Source organism: Megalops cyprinoides, chromosome 24, assembly GCF_013368585.1.
Source record: "Megalops cyprinoides isolate fMegCyp1 chromosome 24, fMegCyp1.pri, whole genome shotgun sequence".
Classification (NCBI taxonomy): Eukaryota; Metazoa; Chordata; class Actinopteri; order Elopiformes; family Megalopidae; genus Megalops; species Megalops cyprinoides.
Genome location: NC_050606.1, coordinates 13836644 through 13855264, shown reverse-complemented (window position 1 = coordinate 13855264; position 18621 = coordinate 13836644). Strand labels below are relative to the sequence as shown.

At 37.2% G+C, this 18621-nt stretch overlaps 1 long non-coding RNA gene across 1 annotated transcript; it reads right to left on the bottom strand.

The window, feature by feature from the left end:
- Window positions 1-7260: 7260 nt before the first annotated feature.
- Window positions 7261-8279, bottom strand: LOC118770915. The gene is made up of 3 exons (XR_005004588.1): window positions 8212-8279; window positions 7630-7671; window positions 7261-7310 (listed from the first exon to the last, which is right to left on the bottom strand). It is a non-coding gene; the product is annotated as an uncharacterized LOC118770915 (long non-coding RNA).
- Window positions 8280-18621: the final 10342 nt, after the last annotated feature.

Below are 18621 nucleotides of genomic sequence, written 5' to 3'. Positions count from 1 at the left end.
CTTCTCTGGGGAGTGCCTTCTCCTGAGCGTATTACCAGCTAAGTCTTTTGATGTTTCTATCAGCTCTCTCTCACAGCAGGTTGATTCCATTTTCAATGATTCGCTATTCCCTTTTAAAACAGTTGAGACTGTTAAACATCATTTTATTCCTTTCCTCCCCATGCCCTGATCAAATCAACTCCAAAGCATCTGTGCAATTTTTCTGCATTGCACGTACATCACTGAATGTCAGGTCTGGCTGTCTGAAATGGCATGTAAGCAAAAACATATGTCTCCCTTTATTCAAAGTTACGACGTTGTTTGTGGTTAGGACTGAAATCAAACCCGATATTTCATCTGTCAAATTTACTACACAAAATGTAATTTAAACTCATATGCATGTTCATCTGTTCATGGAGTTATTTTTCTGAATACATGGCCATGTTCATACCAGTCACTGGGATCCTGGTTTAATTGTGGAACACTGCGGGAAGAATTCAGAGAACCCTAGGATGCCAGAATCAATTCTGCTACTATGTGTTCTTTGGGTAAAGACTTTGGCAAGATCATACATACACTGACCCTATATCTAAATGTTTAGTGAGGACAACAAATGGTGTTTTATCATATACATTTTTGTATGGCACTTTGGATAATTCAGATAAACTGACTGGATGTTTGGATGTGCCACTTTCATAAATCCATAAATTTTCATGAATTCATTTTCCTTCTCAGGCTGATTTAACTTATGTGCCCTTGGTATTTCCTATTAAACACTTTCTCCAGGGTTAATTTTTACTGACTTATATGATTTACTCTATTTGGATGCACATTTTGAAAGCCCACACATCACCACAGAGTAAATACAACTGACCTTTGTATCACAGTAAATACTGGCATAAGTGAATCTTGAGAAAAAAGAACAAATAAAATATGAAAATAGCATTTTTATTTAGAATACAAAGAATGTACAGTCACAAAACATTCTGACATTCCTACAGCAAATAGATAACATAATTAATTAACAAATAGCAAGAAGTAAACAAAATAAATTCATCTTATGTATTTCTGGTGTTTGAGGAGTGAAATGAAGATTAGTAAACAGATGAAGAATTTACTTTCGGTTCACCTTTCTGTCACCTTCTTCTGACAAAAAAAGCACTTTGCACCTACTACGAGGCCTCCTTTCATACTGTAGCTTGAATGGATTCCTCGTATTGTAAGTCGCTTTGGATAAAAGTGTCCGCTAAATGAGTAAATGTAAATGTAATGTAATGTAAATGTACTTTATATATAAAACTATAAGGACAAAAATGCCCCTCATCTCCAACATTATTGTCAATATTTATATTCAAATACACATTATATTCTAAATTCATGAAGGATCAGCATTCAACATTTCTTCCAATAACAATCATCACTAGTGCAGAAGTTCATTAAAGAGGAAAGTAAACAAGTGCTTCAATGTTCAGTAAGAGCCTGAGGAGTACTACACTGTGGGAAGCTCCCTATTTACAGTACACTGAAGTCAATTACTCATACAATGAGACCAAAAAGTTCCCCATTATCTAATGCTACAGATCAGAGCTCTAAAAAAACATGGTTGAGTGAAGACCTTGTGCTTCTTAAACTGCCTGGGCTGTGCAAATGGCACCAAAAGACAAATTATATCCTAATAACACATATCTGTAATATTTAAGTAGTATGAAACCTCTCACTATGAGTAGAATGCTTTATGACATTATTGAAAAATTAAGCTCATAGCATATGAACTGAGTTTTTTTTAACAAGCAAAATTGTACCACTCTTTTAATTACAAGTTATTTCTCAACAATATAATTTTCAGTTCAACTCAATTCAATTCAATTCAATTCAATTCAATTCAATTCTAATTTTCTTTAGAACTAAAAGCTTCTGCCACAGTAAAATACTTTTTCAAGATGAAGTAAAGCTCTCAAGTTTAAGCATGCAACAGGCAGTCTGGGTCATCCCCAGCTCACGATCATTATAAACCTTTCTTTGAAGCAGATATGAGTGATTCAATGCCTCAGTGCATCTGCACAGTGCTGTAAACCATGTTCTCCTTATTGAAGGAAGAGGAACCAACATTGATGGTAGAATATATATGATCTTGCTGGGGCTGGATCTGAATTGAGACAGAAATTACTTTAAGCACACAGATGGGGACATACTGTACACACTGAAGCCATAACCTGCAATCTAATGTCTTGTCTTGCATCCTGTCTGTACCAGATTCTATGCCGTGTAACATGAAAAAATTCATACCTTGTAAGGCAAACAAGTCATTTCTATGTGTGTGTGTAACATTGGTCGTTCTACTCAGAGCTGACCAGCAGAGAACGAAATTGAATGTATATATCCCTTTCATTTGAAAAGTGGCATGCCTTCTTGGAGTCAGCCACACTCCAACAACTGCCACTAGGGGGCAATGGACAGTTTAGCATGTGAAGCCATTCAAATTATCATGAAAAAATATTGTTACAGTACAATTAAAAAGCTTGGACACACCTACTCAAAGAAGGGTATTTCTTTATTTTTACTGTTTTCCACATTTTAGCATAATAGTAAAGACATCAAAACTATGAAATAACACACATGGATTATGCAGTGACCAAAACTATGGTAAACAACTCCAAACTCCAAAAATATGTATTTATTTATTTATTTTGGAAAGAAATTCATAAATAGACATCAACTTCACTATTTATATTTGTCTAAGAACCAAGTCTTTAAATCAAAATGTCTTTAAGATAATGAGAAAAATGCATTTAATCAGATATGTTCAAATTTTGACTGGTACTGTGTATGTAATGGAAGACAATGGAAAGCAATGCATGCCATTACCACAGAAAGCAACTCAAATAAAGAGGAGACTGCAAATATGGACACAGCAAATTTACTGTTTGGCTGAACAAAAGAACAATTTCTATAATTCTGCAAATAAGGACAATGGAAATAAAGTTTTCAAGTGGTGTGGAAACCAATGCACTTGGACGTTTTATTTTTCAGTATGTCGAGACGTTAAAGGAAAATTGAAAAAGGAAATGGAAAGTTTTTTTTTTTTTTTTTGCATTGTCAGTTGTTTTCATTATCATTTTATCAAAACTGTAATTGTTTCTGTTGACATATACATGACATATTTCATAAAGTAATTTTTTAGTTAGAATTCAGTTGGAAGATTCCTCTACCTTTGCTTAATTGTTGATTGTCAGCAAAACAAAGCAGAACACTACGCACTGATTTAAGTAACATTCTGTACTTACTGCGTTTGGATTGGTAAAGGTGTTTGCCATTGGCACCAAAGAATCTGAAACACACCACAGAGTACTGTAAAATAGGTAAAACTGAGCATTTGTCTGTCTTTAATAGGCTAAATAAGTGTACATTCCACATCTGTTCAAAATATAGTCTTTGTGGATTTGTTGCCATGAGGTAGGAACTTGTTAGTACAAGAAAATGCTGATTACTGAAAATAGAAAGTGCTCATTAGTTATTCCTCTGTAATTGTACACCTCTGGTGACATACTAGAGGAACATGCAATTATTATTACTATTATTATTATTTTGCATGAAATACAAAATTCACTGTTCAAATTATAAACAGCTTTTTTCATGCATATGCCACTGCACTTGAATTGAATATTGTAATACTTTTTTTATCAACTAGCCTAAAACAATTCTTATAATCAGATTGAGACTTTGAAGTCATGATACACAAACAGCATAAATACAGGAGTGGTTCTGATTTTGATTACTGTTGTTAAATTAGCTCTCATGTGGGTAATTCTGATAAACTCTGATAAACATTTTAAGTTGTGAAAATAAGTTACTGTTATTTTGCATTGCTCCTCAGAGTGTAAAACAGGAAAAAAAATGAAAGAACTAATTACACTAAAATGAAATGCTATCAGAGCTGTAACATGCTGTCAGCACCACAACAGTGCTGTACTACATGCTTTTTAAACTATAATTGTGAAATTCAATGGGATTTCTTACTTACTTACCTGTTGACCCTGTCAGTCTCATGTACCCATCATTTACATGTTCATGTGATGTGATGTTGCAGTGAGAGGGGAAGTCAACTAAACTTTTGTACAATATTTCTTCTTGACCTTTAATGTTTAGTCCCACTAAATTGAAAATACGGTTTTAGCTGCCCTAGGCAGAGGCACATGACTTTGACATACATTTTATGGTACCATTGTACAGTTGCATCTACTGTATAGATTCTTTAGAAAACTATTAATCTGATGTATATCTAATCATATGCAGCATGAAATACTGTAAATATACCATTGCATTTTATATGTGGGGTGATCATGCTTGTAGATACTTACACAGTGGGTTGGTCATTACCTCGTGTTCCCTGTTGAGAAACACAAAGAAAGTATAGTAAACAAGGGTCATGATTCATTCTTCAGCTCCAATGAAAATAATGATAAATGATGTGTACACCTAAATGATGGCATGCAAACGTTTGTTAAAATTTGTTACAGAATGTTTATTTTTTAAAAAATGTGTGGTTACATCAAGTTTTTCCTGATGGATCAGGTGTAGACGTTGGAGCAGAGGAAGTGATGAGAGCAGTGAAACAGAAAAAAGATCTTACCTTTCTGATGTCTGTTTTCCTACAATGTAAAATAAATATTAAAAAAATAATAAAATAAAATTATTATAATCCTGATACAAGACAAGATACATAAACCAATTCCAAAACATCTGGCAATTCCACCGCACAAGTAATCAGTAAAATGGACACTTGAAATCTGTCTTTGTCTGCTCTTGCCATGCCTCCAGTACAGTGGATGTATAAGTATGCTGTCCCAGTGCTTCATTCTGCTGCAGTCCAGTTAGAGATACTCACTGCATCCATTGCACAGACAGAGAACTGTCACTCCCAGCAGGATCACAGCCACAGCTGAAGCCACTCCCACTGCTACATGTTCAACTGTGATCACACCGATAGAAAGATATATGGGAATATATGTAAGTATACTTACAGACTCTCAGCAGCGATTGCTAAAAATATTGAGTTCATAATATTCAACTCATGATTACAATAGATGATGTTTTCATGTCTAAATGACATGATGTCTAAATGACAATGTGTAAATAAAGGACATGTTGTTAATGCCAGTAAAAATGGTAACAGTTTGTTTGTCTGTTAGAGTTGATAGAGAAATGGACTGCAACTGATTTTTTCATGTACAGACAGAAGTCCAAAAATTATCCCCAAATCCATGTTCCAAAACAAAATGAGTCAATCGTATGAGGGGTGAACATACATACCTGGTACAGGAGTCATTGTTGTTCCAGGAGTCAGAGAAAAAGCAGTTACTGTTCTCTCAGGACTCAATGTTGAACTTGTTGTCAAACCTGCAGAAAACAACATTAAAACATTATTGATTAAGCTATGTGATATGCTGTATATCATCACAAAATAGTAAATTATTAGTAAATTAGTAAATTCTGCTTAGTTACCCTGCTGCTGTTCAAATATTTCAGTACATATTTGGAAATTAAGCCCTAATTATTCTTTATGTTATTACAAGTCTTTAAATGAACTCAGCAGCATACAGTATATGCACGTTTTGTATGTACATTCCTGTCCATATCAGCAGAATTCATGAATGCATTATATAGTCCCCATGACTGCTTCTGTCTGCCAACTTTTGACTTACAGACATAATCACTGTTTTTGAATTCATTGTGGTTGAAGTCCATTACAAAATGTAGAATGCACTGGGACTGACTCTATTCTAACTCTAGAGTAATAACTGAGGTGAGAGGAGGCTCCTGACCCAGCACTGTTACTGAGGCTGTCTCACTGTGTGGGGATGTAGAATTAACTGAATGCACAGTGTAGACACACTTCAGATTGACAATGATAGTGACACTGTTGGTAGAAATAAGACTCTTTCATCTGCACAGCTCAGCTCCAGTAAAGAGCTGAGGCTTTAACAGGCTGGGTGTTTGGTGCTCTTTGGTTTCCCATCTATGTAGAAATAACACTGATGCACAGAGAGAGACTGGGGAGCCTCACAGCTCAGCAGCGCTGAGTCTCTATCTCTGATGACATCAGCACTCACTCTCAGCCTGGGTGGTGGTAACACACCAAACTCATAAAGCAATCATTGTTACATCATCATATGTAATCTTCCATTTAATTTTTCACATATTTGGACTTTTTTTGTTCTCTGTATTAACCTGTTGGATGCAACTAAACCAGTATCTCATACAGATTGTTAGGTTTTTATGTAAACATACATACCTGGTGTAGGAATCACTCTTGTCCCAGACGTCGGAGGAGAACTTGGAACTTTTGGAATATCTGTTTTCCCAGGACTCAGTGTTGAATTTATCAAACCTGCGGGCAATAACATTAAAATACGTATTACATCCATAGTGCTGATGTAGGAATTAGTCTTGTCTTATACGCAGTGCATGTGAAGGTCCAGTTCAATGTTTTTTTATCTTTTGGTATTGTTCTTTGATGAAATTAAGTTACCAAATGGTTTTTGTGAAACAGAATTGTTTACTGTAAACAGATAAACAATGTTGATTAGGTTATATGATATAATGTATATCCTCACAAAAATTATGCTTTTTCAGTCATGTTTTCATGGGCTGTGCGTTTAGGTATCACTTCAATACTCTGTACCCTTTGTCATTGCTCTTTGGTTGTCATTCAGTGGTTTTCATGGTAACAGAAATATTCACTCGAAGCAGACAGGACATTTATTGTGAAAACTTAACAAGCTGCATTGGAATTACTGTTGGAATCTCAGGCCATTTCTCTATGAAATCATACTACCTATTAGGCCCATACACAAAGGCTACTGGGAATTCGGTACAGGCTTAGAGTCTGTAGAATCTTATAGAAATGTGCTAGTAAATGAGGGAAATATATATTTCACTGGTTTAACCTTTAGACCATTAGGAAAGGAAATGATTATGAAGGATCATAGTATGAAAAGTAGAGGTCTGACAATATAGGGAAAGACAATGTTGCTTCTACTAAGTAAACATCTGACACATTCAGACAGAAGATATGGGGTCCTATTAAATGAAATGTAATTTAATCCAAAGAATTTCACACAGTCTGTGAAGCCAGGGACATCCTAAAATGAATTAAATGAAATTTGAAAAGACAGAACTGAGGAGTAAACTTTGTGTACTTATACATCTAAATTCTGCATGGTCAAATTTACTTTTAAATTAAAATCCCTTTATAGAATTGCAAGTAATGGGAGTGAATATACCTGGTTTTGGGGTGTCGTGTTTCCCAGGAGTCTGTGTGGAACTTCTCTCTGAATCATGGGATATTTACATAATGAACCCAACCGGATTAAATAAACCATGGAGTCAAACATCTAGAGATTGAAATAAGTCAAGCTCTGCCCACAATACATGTACAAGTCATTATTAGCATGCAAGTGGAAAAAGTCCCTCCCGTGAAACTTTGAATGTATAGCCAATGGGAGGTGCTGATGATCTGACGTACATACTGGCTAGGAATATCATACCAAACATAAAACTCAAAAATGGCATAGAAGATGGAATTAATTTTATTTTAGTTAAGGAGATCCTTTGCTCAGCCTCAGCTCCTATGCAGAGAGTTGTCAATACCTTTTTCAGTGGTCTCGGAAGGTGATGCAGACGTTTCCATATCTATCAAGGAGACACACACCAGATGAATCAAACCACAAAGTCACACTCTTTAATGTTAGCATGGAGATTTGATACAGGTGAAAAAAGTCACTCCCCTGACACTTTGCATGTGTAACCACCAGGGGGTGTTGATGCCACTCTCTGCGGCTGGTATTCCTATCCAGTAGGGATGTGTTGCCAAGCACAAACCTCATAATATGGCATAGAGGATGAAATTATTTTGGCATTAAGTACGGAAATCCTTTGATCAAGCTAATCTCAGAGATTCTCTCTACACAGAGAGGTGTAAATAACTTTTTCAGTGATCTCAGAAACTGATTTGGATGGTTTCATATGTACCAAAAAAAAGAGTAAATAAAGGGTCTGACATTAAAATAGAAAAAAAAAACATGTTTGTGTGTGTTGGAGAAACAGAGAAATGTGTGATGAAGGAATAGAGTGCACCTGATATTTTATGTACAGACAGAAGTCCCAAAAGTAACCCCATATCCATGTTCCAAAACAAAATGAGTCAAGCACATGAGAGGTGAACATACATACCTGGTATAGGAGTCATTGTTGTTCCAGGAGTCAGAGGAGAACTTGGTTTTGTAGTCACTGTGTTCCCAGGACTCAGTGTTGAACTTGTTATCAAACCTGCAGACAACAACATTAAAATGTGTATTATACTCAACAGTCCTGATGTAGGAATCAGTCTTGTTTTGTACGCACTGCATGTGCAGGTGCATTGTAGTGTTCTTTTAGCCTTTTGGTTTTATTCTGTGAAGAAATTAAGACATCAAATATTTTTCTTTGAACAAGAAGCATTTACTGTAAACAGACAGACAATATTCATAGGGTTATGTGATATACTGTATATCACCACAAAAAAGTAAAATTCTTCTGGATTTAAATACTTACCCTGCTGGTATTGAAATATTTTAGCACATAATTTGGAATTGAAGCCCTAATTTTCCTTTATATTATTACAAGTCTTTAAACGAACTCAGCAGCAAACATTGTATTCACATTTTGTGTTTACATTTCTATCCATATCCCCACATATCATTTCTATCATGGCTCCCATGACTACTTCCTTCCCCCTATTTTTGATTTACAGAAATAATGACAGATTTTGATTTCATTGTTTGCTGTCTATTATAAAATGTACAGTGCACCATGATTGACTCTGCTCTAACTCTACAGTAATAATTGAGGTGAGAGGAGGCTCCTTACCCAGCACTGTTACTGAGGCTCTGTCACTGTGTAGGGATGTAGAATTATCTGAATGCACAGTGTAGAAACACTTCAGATTGACACTGTTGTCAGTAGTATTGGTAAAAATACGACTCTTCCATCTGCGCAGCTCAGCTCCAGTCAAGTTGCGCTGACAGGCTGGGTGTTTGGTGCTCTTTGGTTTCCCCTCTATGTAGAAATAACACTGATGCCCAGAGACAGACTGGGGAGCCTCACAGCTCAGCAGCACTGAGTCTCTGTCTCTGATGACACCAGCATGCACTCTCAGCCTGGGTGGTGGTAACACTGCAAAATCATAAAGCAATCATCATTGCATCATGCAACAAAACAATCTGGGACAACAATTTTGTCTATTGTTTTCCCATGTTGATAGTAAAAAACAGAGTGACCTCTTTATAGAAGAATCCTGTAATGTTCAGGCTGTCTGCAAACTTATCTAAAATAGCAATATGGGTAGGATCCAAATAAGAAAAGCAGAGATCTGACCATACAGTGAGAGAGAATTTTGCCTCTTCTAAGTAAACATCTGACAAATTCAGACAGTAGATGCAGGGCTGTATTAAATAAAATCTATTGTAATATAAGAAATTCCACACAGTCTATAAAGTCAAGAAAATCCTAAAATGAGCTAAATGAAATTTGAAAAGACAGAAGTAAGGAGTAAAGTTTGTGTATTTATTTAATAATTCAGCACATAATCTTATATAACCATTCTAGTATTAAAAGCTTTTAAATGTACTCTCAGTATTTGCCCTAAATTTGTGTGATTTTTTTTTCACAGGAAGAGATTCCATTAATGCATTTACTGAGATCCCCTGATCACTTCTTCAAACTTATGACTTACAGACATGATGACCAATCTCCCCCCGTCACACAGAGCGCATTCTGATTACCTTTCACTGTCACTGTGGTATGGTGGCTGAACCTGGACTGTTCAACTCGTTCTTTAATGTTAACTCTGTAAAAACACATCGGTTTAACCTCAGTGTCTGCACTGACGCTCCTCCCTCTGAGCAGCTCGGCCCCAGTGAAGGAGCACTGACACTCTAAAGGAGTCTCAGTCAGTTTTGATGGCTTATGTGGGTATTCATCAGTGAAGAATACACACTGAGTCACAGGGGCAGAGGGAGGGGCTTCACACTTCAGCTGCACTGAGCCATCAGCTGTGGTAACTGCAGGTTTCACTGTTAACCTCGGTGGTGGCAGCTCACCTGTAGAATGCAAACAAATAAAAAACTTTTACTGTGCTTGTGTTCCATTATAAAGTGTACAATACTTTGCAACTTTAGTGTGTAAGTAAAATGTGCATCTGTGACCTATTAGTGTGACTTTACTTTTATACTTTAAAAGATATATTTTTTTTAAAATCTCTCAAAATTTACCCCCATTATAAAGTATATGAGCAAACAGCGGGAGGATTTTCAACTTTATTGTCAATTCTCCAATATGCACAGGTCATACAGAGGATTGAAATTGCGTTTCTCTCAGGCCCACGGTAGCAATACAACAGTTTTAGTCCCAGCTTTGAACAGTACGCTTTTTACACAGCTGTATCTCCTTGAATTCTGTCTTCAGGAACGCAAATTATGCATCAAAATGTAGGAAAAATTGTGCCGATTCTGACGATGCCATCAGTTCGGTGTTGTGATGAGTTTTGAGTTATGAGCCTAATTAGTTATGGAGTTCAGCCGCCGCTCGAAGCCACGTGACCACACTGCTAGCTCTCAGGCTGCTCGCAGCACCCGACACAGAGGGAGGAGGGATAAGAAGGCAGACGGCAACTCGAATAGCGATATTAACCCTTTTATGCGTACAATCTATAATGCAAACATGCAGCCACGCATTGTATTTTCTTCAGAAAATGCACACAAATCTAGTTGCTAGATGACCACATCTTGCCCATGCAATTCATTACAGATTCCTGTCCTGAAACTGTAGCCCTGGTTATTAGCAGTTACACAGGAATATTATCAATGCTGAGAGCTCCGTTGCACTAAAGGTTAATAGCATCAGTGGAAAGGGGTTTATGGATGGAGAGAGTACAGATGTAACCCCCCCACTCGTTGTTCTTTTGTCATCATAACAGCTCATCGTTTCCGTAATAGCCCATCTTTGATCGTTTTGCTGTTTTAGGGATTATTTTATTAGTTTAGGCTTTGACCTCAGAAGTTTACATTTGCTTAATGTAGCTCCCATTCAGTTTTAGCAAGGACTCTCTCAGCCCTCCTGAGATTTGCAGCAATCAGTCTATCTGTCAATTGGACCATCCGAACAAAATGTTTTTACATGAAAGGGTAAAAATTACTCCACTTACTGCGAACTTCTAATTCCACATAACGACTGTGTGGAGATTCAAAACTGCTGTCCCCCACTTCCACAGTGTAATGACAGGCCACCATAACTTTAACGTTTCCACCTTGCCTGCTCCGAAGGAGCTCAGATCCAGAGAGGGAGCGCTGACAGGCTGAATCGCTCAGAGTGAGTTCTGAAAACGGACCAGCTCTCTCTGCTGCGTAGAAGGTACATCGGGACACAGAAGGAGGGACGTCACAGTTCAGCTGTACTGACTCGTATAACTCAATGAATGAAGGTTTCATGCTTACTGTTGGCTGTGGCAGCTCACCTGAATGCAATAAAACAATAAAACAAATTTAGTGTATTGTAATAAAATTCAATATGCACTGTAACCTAAACCATGAATATGAGCATAGTAATAGCATTGTATCCCACACTAGTGTAATAATCCCATCCCATTTTTTATATCTTTTAGGGATTTATTATCTATCTATCTACAGTTTTATCTGTTTTTAGCGAGGTACAATAAGCATCTGCATGAAGTAAAGCTTCATTTTACTATAATCCAGTACCAGTGTTTTCTATTATGGTAAATAGAGGAACGGTGGTTAAATTATTGGCTAATCAATTGACATTTCTCTTGGCATCTCAAGATTTGTAGAAAGTGCCACAGAGTGCTGCTCCAAATACAGATTCAAGCATAACTGAATTTGAATTATTTGTAGATTACATAGGGAAAAAAAGCCAATTCACATTAGTCTGGTAAAGGCCTGGAATTATAGGTCCAGCTGAGCTGTAATTCGTTGTGCACCATGTCACGCTCACTGTTAACTTTGGTGTTGGCAGTTCACCTGTAGAACACAAACAAGTAAAAACCTTTTACTGTGTTTGTTGTAAAGTGTACAGTATATTCTTAGTATTTCTTAGTGACTCAGTAATAACTGAGGTAACGGGGTTTCCTGACCCAGCAGTGTTACTGAGGCTGTATCATTGTGTGGGGATGGAGATGCAGCATCCCCTAAACCCACACTGTAGTAACATGTCAGATTGATTCTGATGTAATTATCACTTCACTGTTAATCAAGTAAACCGGGAAAAATCAAACTAAGAGCTATGACCATTTAAAAGGTTACATTTGTGTTTCCTCTCCTTTCACCTTCATGTTACCAAGCACTGTCAGTGAGGTTGCCTCACTGTGTGTGGGTATAGATTCCACACCTTCTAAACTCAGTGTAGAAACACTTCAGATTGATGTCAGTAATATTGGTAGAAATATGAATCCTTCATCTGCACAGCTCAGCACCAGTAAAGAGCTGAGGCTTTAACAGGCTGGGTGTTTGGTGTTTGGTGCTCTGTGGTTTCACCTCTATGTAGAAATAACACTGATGCACAAAGAGAGACTGGGGAGCCTCACAGCTCAGCGGCACTGAGTCTCTATCTCTGTGATGACACTAGTATTGGGTCTTAGCTGGGCCTGTGGAAGTGCTATAGGATAATAAGCAGTAAGCAGAGGGAGACTTCACAATAGCAGTAGTCAGACACCTCAGATGATTATTGGTACCATACCTCCCACTCTCTTGCCCAGGCCTGAAAGTCTCACCCTTTTGAATACAGATTTCTTCTTTCCTAATATGAACATGATTTCTTCTTATATGACTCTCACATGCACAAGGATAATTGATGTGATATACCCCTGATATTAGCAACAAGATATTGCTGCATTTTTTAATGCACATGTTAATATTGTATCTTGATTTCAAACCATTCATTGTTTATGCATATCTATCTCCCCAAATCATGCACTAATGGAAATAATGTTGCTGTGTCAATAATTTCGTTGCTAGCCCAAGTCAGGCATTGAGCACAGTGTTCATAGTACTGTTCAGGCCATTTTTACTCACCAGTAGCATTTGTGTTCGGAGTCACATCTAGAAATGATTTCATTGAATGAGAGGAAATATTCAATTAGAGCAGTTATCAACACTTATGGCTGAGGTCTACTAATGGAAATACTGAAACAAATGCAGATGCATTTCAGTGTAACAGATATTATGATGTTTTGTGTTGTTTCAGTCTCAAAGAGCTTGCATCCCTAAAAAGGACGTTTTTGTTCTGGAAGCACTTTCATTGGCAGACAACCTTTTCCCAGAGCAATCAAGAATACAGTGCTGATTACATAAAACAAAGTGTAAGCACAACAGCATACTGTACATTATAAAGTATAAACTGCCGTACTAGCTGAAACACATACACACAGTGACCCAAGGAACAGCATACAAACAGAATTTAAAATAGAGGTATAGCTTACAATGCAGGGGGGTGAAAAAGAGAAGAAAAACAGGGCTGGAGATATATGCTGGCATTTCCAAGATCGGAGATACAAAACTGTGTGATAAAATGGTGGCTCAACGCATCTAAGAAGGACGTGGACCTGTTTCGTTTCAATGTTTTTTTCTACAGGAAAACCACAAAAGGACATCATCTATGAAATTATCTTTGGCTTCCAGTTCTCGTTTTCTCCTTCACTTTATATTTACTGTACATTACCGGTCTACAGACAATGGTGCTCAAAATTTATTCAGTGAAATGAGTTGTTTTTTTGCTGTCCAAGCCACTGAGAGTTTCGAAATCAAATAAAATACAGCCTGTGGATTTAACCACTGCAAGGAAAATGACCATCAGATTTGATGTTTGGACGAAAGTGGGACAGGTTTGCTTCTTATGTCACTAAGTACCTATCAACGGCTGGCTGAATACACCCATGTTAACACTGAAAAAGAACTGCTGAAGACAATGGAATTTTGAGTTGTGTGTTTGTGAGAAAAGAGGAATAAAGACAGTACAGTATATCTAAATGTAGGCATCAAGGAAGAAGGAAGTTAGTTTTTCAACAGATAAACCACAAAATGAAAAATTACAAGCAACAATCTGTACAATTATCAATATAAATAGTATAGTCCCTTCCATGGTGGGCTAATATTGCATTGATTGATGCCATGGAACTTTAAATTCAGAAAATTGTTGTCAAAATTAAGCAGTGTGCTTTTTTTAATGGCAATGTATTTCCTATTGCGTTATATTTCCAATGGGTGCAGTCATCTGTAGTGGTCCGTATGGGTTTTGTTTCTACTAACAAGGTATGCTCGGTAAAACAGAGGCAGATTCATGTTCCTAACTGCTGAAAGCAGCCACAGCATCACAGATTTTTTTTTTTTTAAACAGACATTGATGTTTTTTTTCTACTGCATCAAGCCTGGTTTTCATGAGCACAGAGAAGATTAAAACCTGTTGGTTCCTGTGTTTACATGGTTCTCTACGACAGAAATCAGTCCATATTTAGGAGTGAATGGACAAAATGTAGGAAAATGGAGAAATTTGCTAAATGACACAATCTGAAGCAGAAGCTGTGGTGTGAGAAGAGAGATGGTCAGCATGAGTCACAGCTTTTTTCTTCATCAGGGTGTGAGAAAATCAAACCAGCAGCGCTATTTTATTTTTGCACCTAAACATCACCACAGGCACTGCCAGGGATGGATGTTTCTATTTCAGAAAAAAAAAAAGAAAACAGACATAAGCAGGGTTTTGTTTTGTTTTGTTTGACCAGAATATACATGAATTGAGAGTATTCTTTAAATTATCTAGGGGAATAGTGTTGGAAATCATGAAAGCAACTGCCAACCAAGGGAAAGAGGAGCAATAGCCACAAATGGAAGCTTACCTACAAGGAAATAAATTTGTTTAAAGACACTTTACAGGACAGTTGTTAAAAACCACAAAACAACACAACTTCTCAAGTTCTGAACAGCAGAAAATACTCTGATTTCTGATTTCATGCATTTATCAAATACTCAGTAACCAAATGCTTAGTACTGATGCAGTATACTGAAATGTGAGAGATTGGATTTTTTAATATTATTACTATCTCTCTCCATCAGTGTTTCTCTCCATGTCTCACACAAACACACACGCACACACACACACACACAGTTTTAGGGGAAGAATGACAGATGTACTGAACCGTAGATGGTGTGTGGGAACTAAAATGCTCTGTACTTGACTTCATAGCTTCTAGAAGGTTCAGAGCACTGAAGATGTAATGCCACAGGAAACTGACTATGAGTTGTGGGCAGCATGTTAGGGCGTTGTGTCGGTGGAAGTGACCGTGTCGTGACACGTAGCACTAGACACAATTTGATATTGAGTTACACTGGTGAATCGCATTCTACCATTCACTTCTATCACAGTATTGAAGGTTGTGTGAACATGGCCAAGAAAGAATGCACTGCAATCCTCTGTGTTAGCAATCAAAAAGCACCAACTTTTTAAACAGAAAGCACAGCCATCGCTTACATGTTCAGATGCTGTTATGCCATGACATGGATCAAAATACATGGAGACTGCAACATCAATGACACGTTAGAGTGCTTAGCATTTCAGTTGGCAGTTGTTGACTTATGGCAATATGGTTCTTGATAACATAACATATATACTGAAGTAAAGTCAATCAGACATATTTTTCACCATACATGCAGACCTGGATTTCTTCATGCATCATCACTGAATGCATTACTTCATTATTATGCTTTAGATGAACAACTAGTTATTATTTTTAGTAAATAGAAAAGCAAACATTTGCTTCATTTGAGAGTGATACTATATCTTATATAATATATTGGTACCCAAAAGTGCTGTAAAATGTGTCTCATAGCAGGAGAGATTATAGCTAATTATGAGTTACATTATGGTTACCAATGACATGCACAGTTTCCATCACGATTGCATGTCAGATACAAAGACATAATTAATAATTTCCTTTTGTTTCTGCCTGACACCACTGTTGGTTCTTATCTTTATGATTCCTATAGAGCTCACAGGTAATTACCACATTCAGGAGGATTGTGAACAATTGAAAAGACTCTTTCTATTCACATCTAGGTTTAGCTGAGAGTGACTGGCTGCTACAGCTATACATAGTTTGCAGGAAGCCTACCTGTACATATAAAGTGTCATAAAGCTTCTTTTTGTGGGATTTTGATTACAACTAGACTATAGACAAATTCTCAAATAGCTGAGAATGTCATGTTTCAAACTTATTTTTTACCTTGATGCCATTAGATAAGATATTGTACCATGCAGTACTTGCAGGTTTGCATGGGAATGCTCCTTTAGCATGCTATACTATGTTTCTGTATATGTTAACTTCTTTTCTAAGCCTTTCCGTTATGTTGCTAGGTAATAAATGTAGCGGGTACAGTACACATTCAACTAATCTACAATATACTGAAGTTAATTATGCCCAACGTCAGCAGCTCTTGTTACACCGATTTGATCTTACAGACAATTACCTACTGCATCCATAACGTTACTTAAATCTTTCTTCCTAAAAGTACGCCTGTTGGTGTTATGAAGACAGTAATGAGACCCTTCCAGGATTACGTGGAGATGAGGGAGATCCTAAAATACACTAGCCACTATCAGAGTGACTTCCAAAGAGAAGATGCAAAATGCATTTAACAAAACAGCATAAACAATACAAGGACACAACTAGGCATACTCAACGACGTGTCAGTGTCCAACATAGTGCTGCGATGACCTAGAAATGTTCTGGACATGCTTCCACTCGTAAATGAAAGGCAATATCTCCAATATTGTAAAAATTAAAAACTAAAGAACAACAAAACGATGATATTTTAAAAATACATCAAAGGCAACATAAGTTCATACAAGGACGCGGGTAAATGAGATACAGACTGAAGAGAGTGTGTTTTCAGCCTGTGACGAAATTTGGCCAGCGATTCAACGGTTCTGACCGCAACAGGAAGCTCATTCTACCAAATAGGGGCCAACTTGAGTCAAAGACGCGAACGAGTGCGTAATTGCGCGAGAGGGGACAGTTTAGCATCGCTAGGAGGTTGAGCGGAGTGGTCTGGCTGCTACGTAGGGTCTAATGATGAACTGAAGATCCCGCACCGTAGATAAGGATGGGTGAAACGTGGGAGAAATAGGGGACATTGTGTACCAACCGAACAGCAGCGCTCTGAATGAGCAGCAGGGGTGTGATCCCACATACAGAGAGGTGAGAAATGATGTAGTGACAGATGAGCTATCACAGCATACATGTGGTTTGATGCTCTGAAGTTTCAGAGGACTTTTTCTTTTGACAGTAATGCACGTAATATGATATAAAGCATTTTTTTTATCTCTTTGCACACAGGTAAACTGGCATCCATTTTTTTCGCAATTATCGAAAAATATTTACGCAGCTGTTTCCATTATTAGCGTGACAAACACAACACCCCAGCCTATATCCAAATTACAAACGACTTTTGTCATGTATATGCTATTATACAGTGGCGGCTGGTGAGCTGGAAACAGGGGAAGCGGAAACACTCCCTTTAAATCTATCATTATTTTCAATCACTTTCATGCTTTCGCAATAGCGCACAAACTACAGTCAATCTGCGCTGTTTCGCGAGCATAATCATTTACTCTATTTACACATTGGTGTCAATTATTGTGTGGATTATTTGTTTTATTGTTAATCAAGGAGGATAAAGGGGAACAGGTTGAAAGTAATGATAGATTTAAAGGTAATGTTTCAGCCTCCCCTGTTTCCAGCTCACCAGCCGCCACTGCTATTACACTTCCACTGAATATTGTATTACATTTTATGAATGCGCTTAAGATTCTCGTGATTCCTTGAGTCTTGCAACTTTTGTTAGACAATTTTAACAACTACTAGACTATGAAAACGGCAGGGGGCTATAGAAATGATTCTCACCAAGCGCCTTTGATCATTATATGCAGTACATTCTCGGCATTTCTTATAAAAAGGTTCAGGGTAGTATGACTAAAAAATGTAGACACATTTTGGTTAAAAGTTTTGACTTTACTGTTATTTTGTATTTCTCTCAAGGGCGCGTTAAACAGGACAAAGGACAGAACTAACTACACTAAAATTAAATGCTTCCAACACCACTGTACTATATGTTCATTAAACTACAGTTGTGAAGTCCTCAGGTTTAGGTTCAAGTTTATTGATGTATGATTAATGTACGTTACGCAGGGTTTTGATTGTTGGTTTTTCATATAAGTTGAATGTATTTCTTGACTAATATCACCCACAAAATGTAAACTTTCTTGGAAAAAAATATAAAGATTATTTTAAAAGATTATACAAAAGAGAAAAAGTGGGAGTCGCGCGGTACAAGTCCTTTGATGATAGCTAACGTTTAAGCATGTAGTATTCCCGCCCAAGGAAGTCAGCCAATCGAATTTGAATGTCATCCGATTGGGAAGAATGTGCCAATGAAATCCAGGCATAACTGGCTGGGCAGAGAGCGTGACAACATTTACATACTCTTTCTATATAGACTACGTATGCTGCCAAGACGTTTCATTCTTGTTCGTAACCACCGA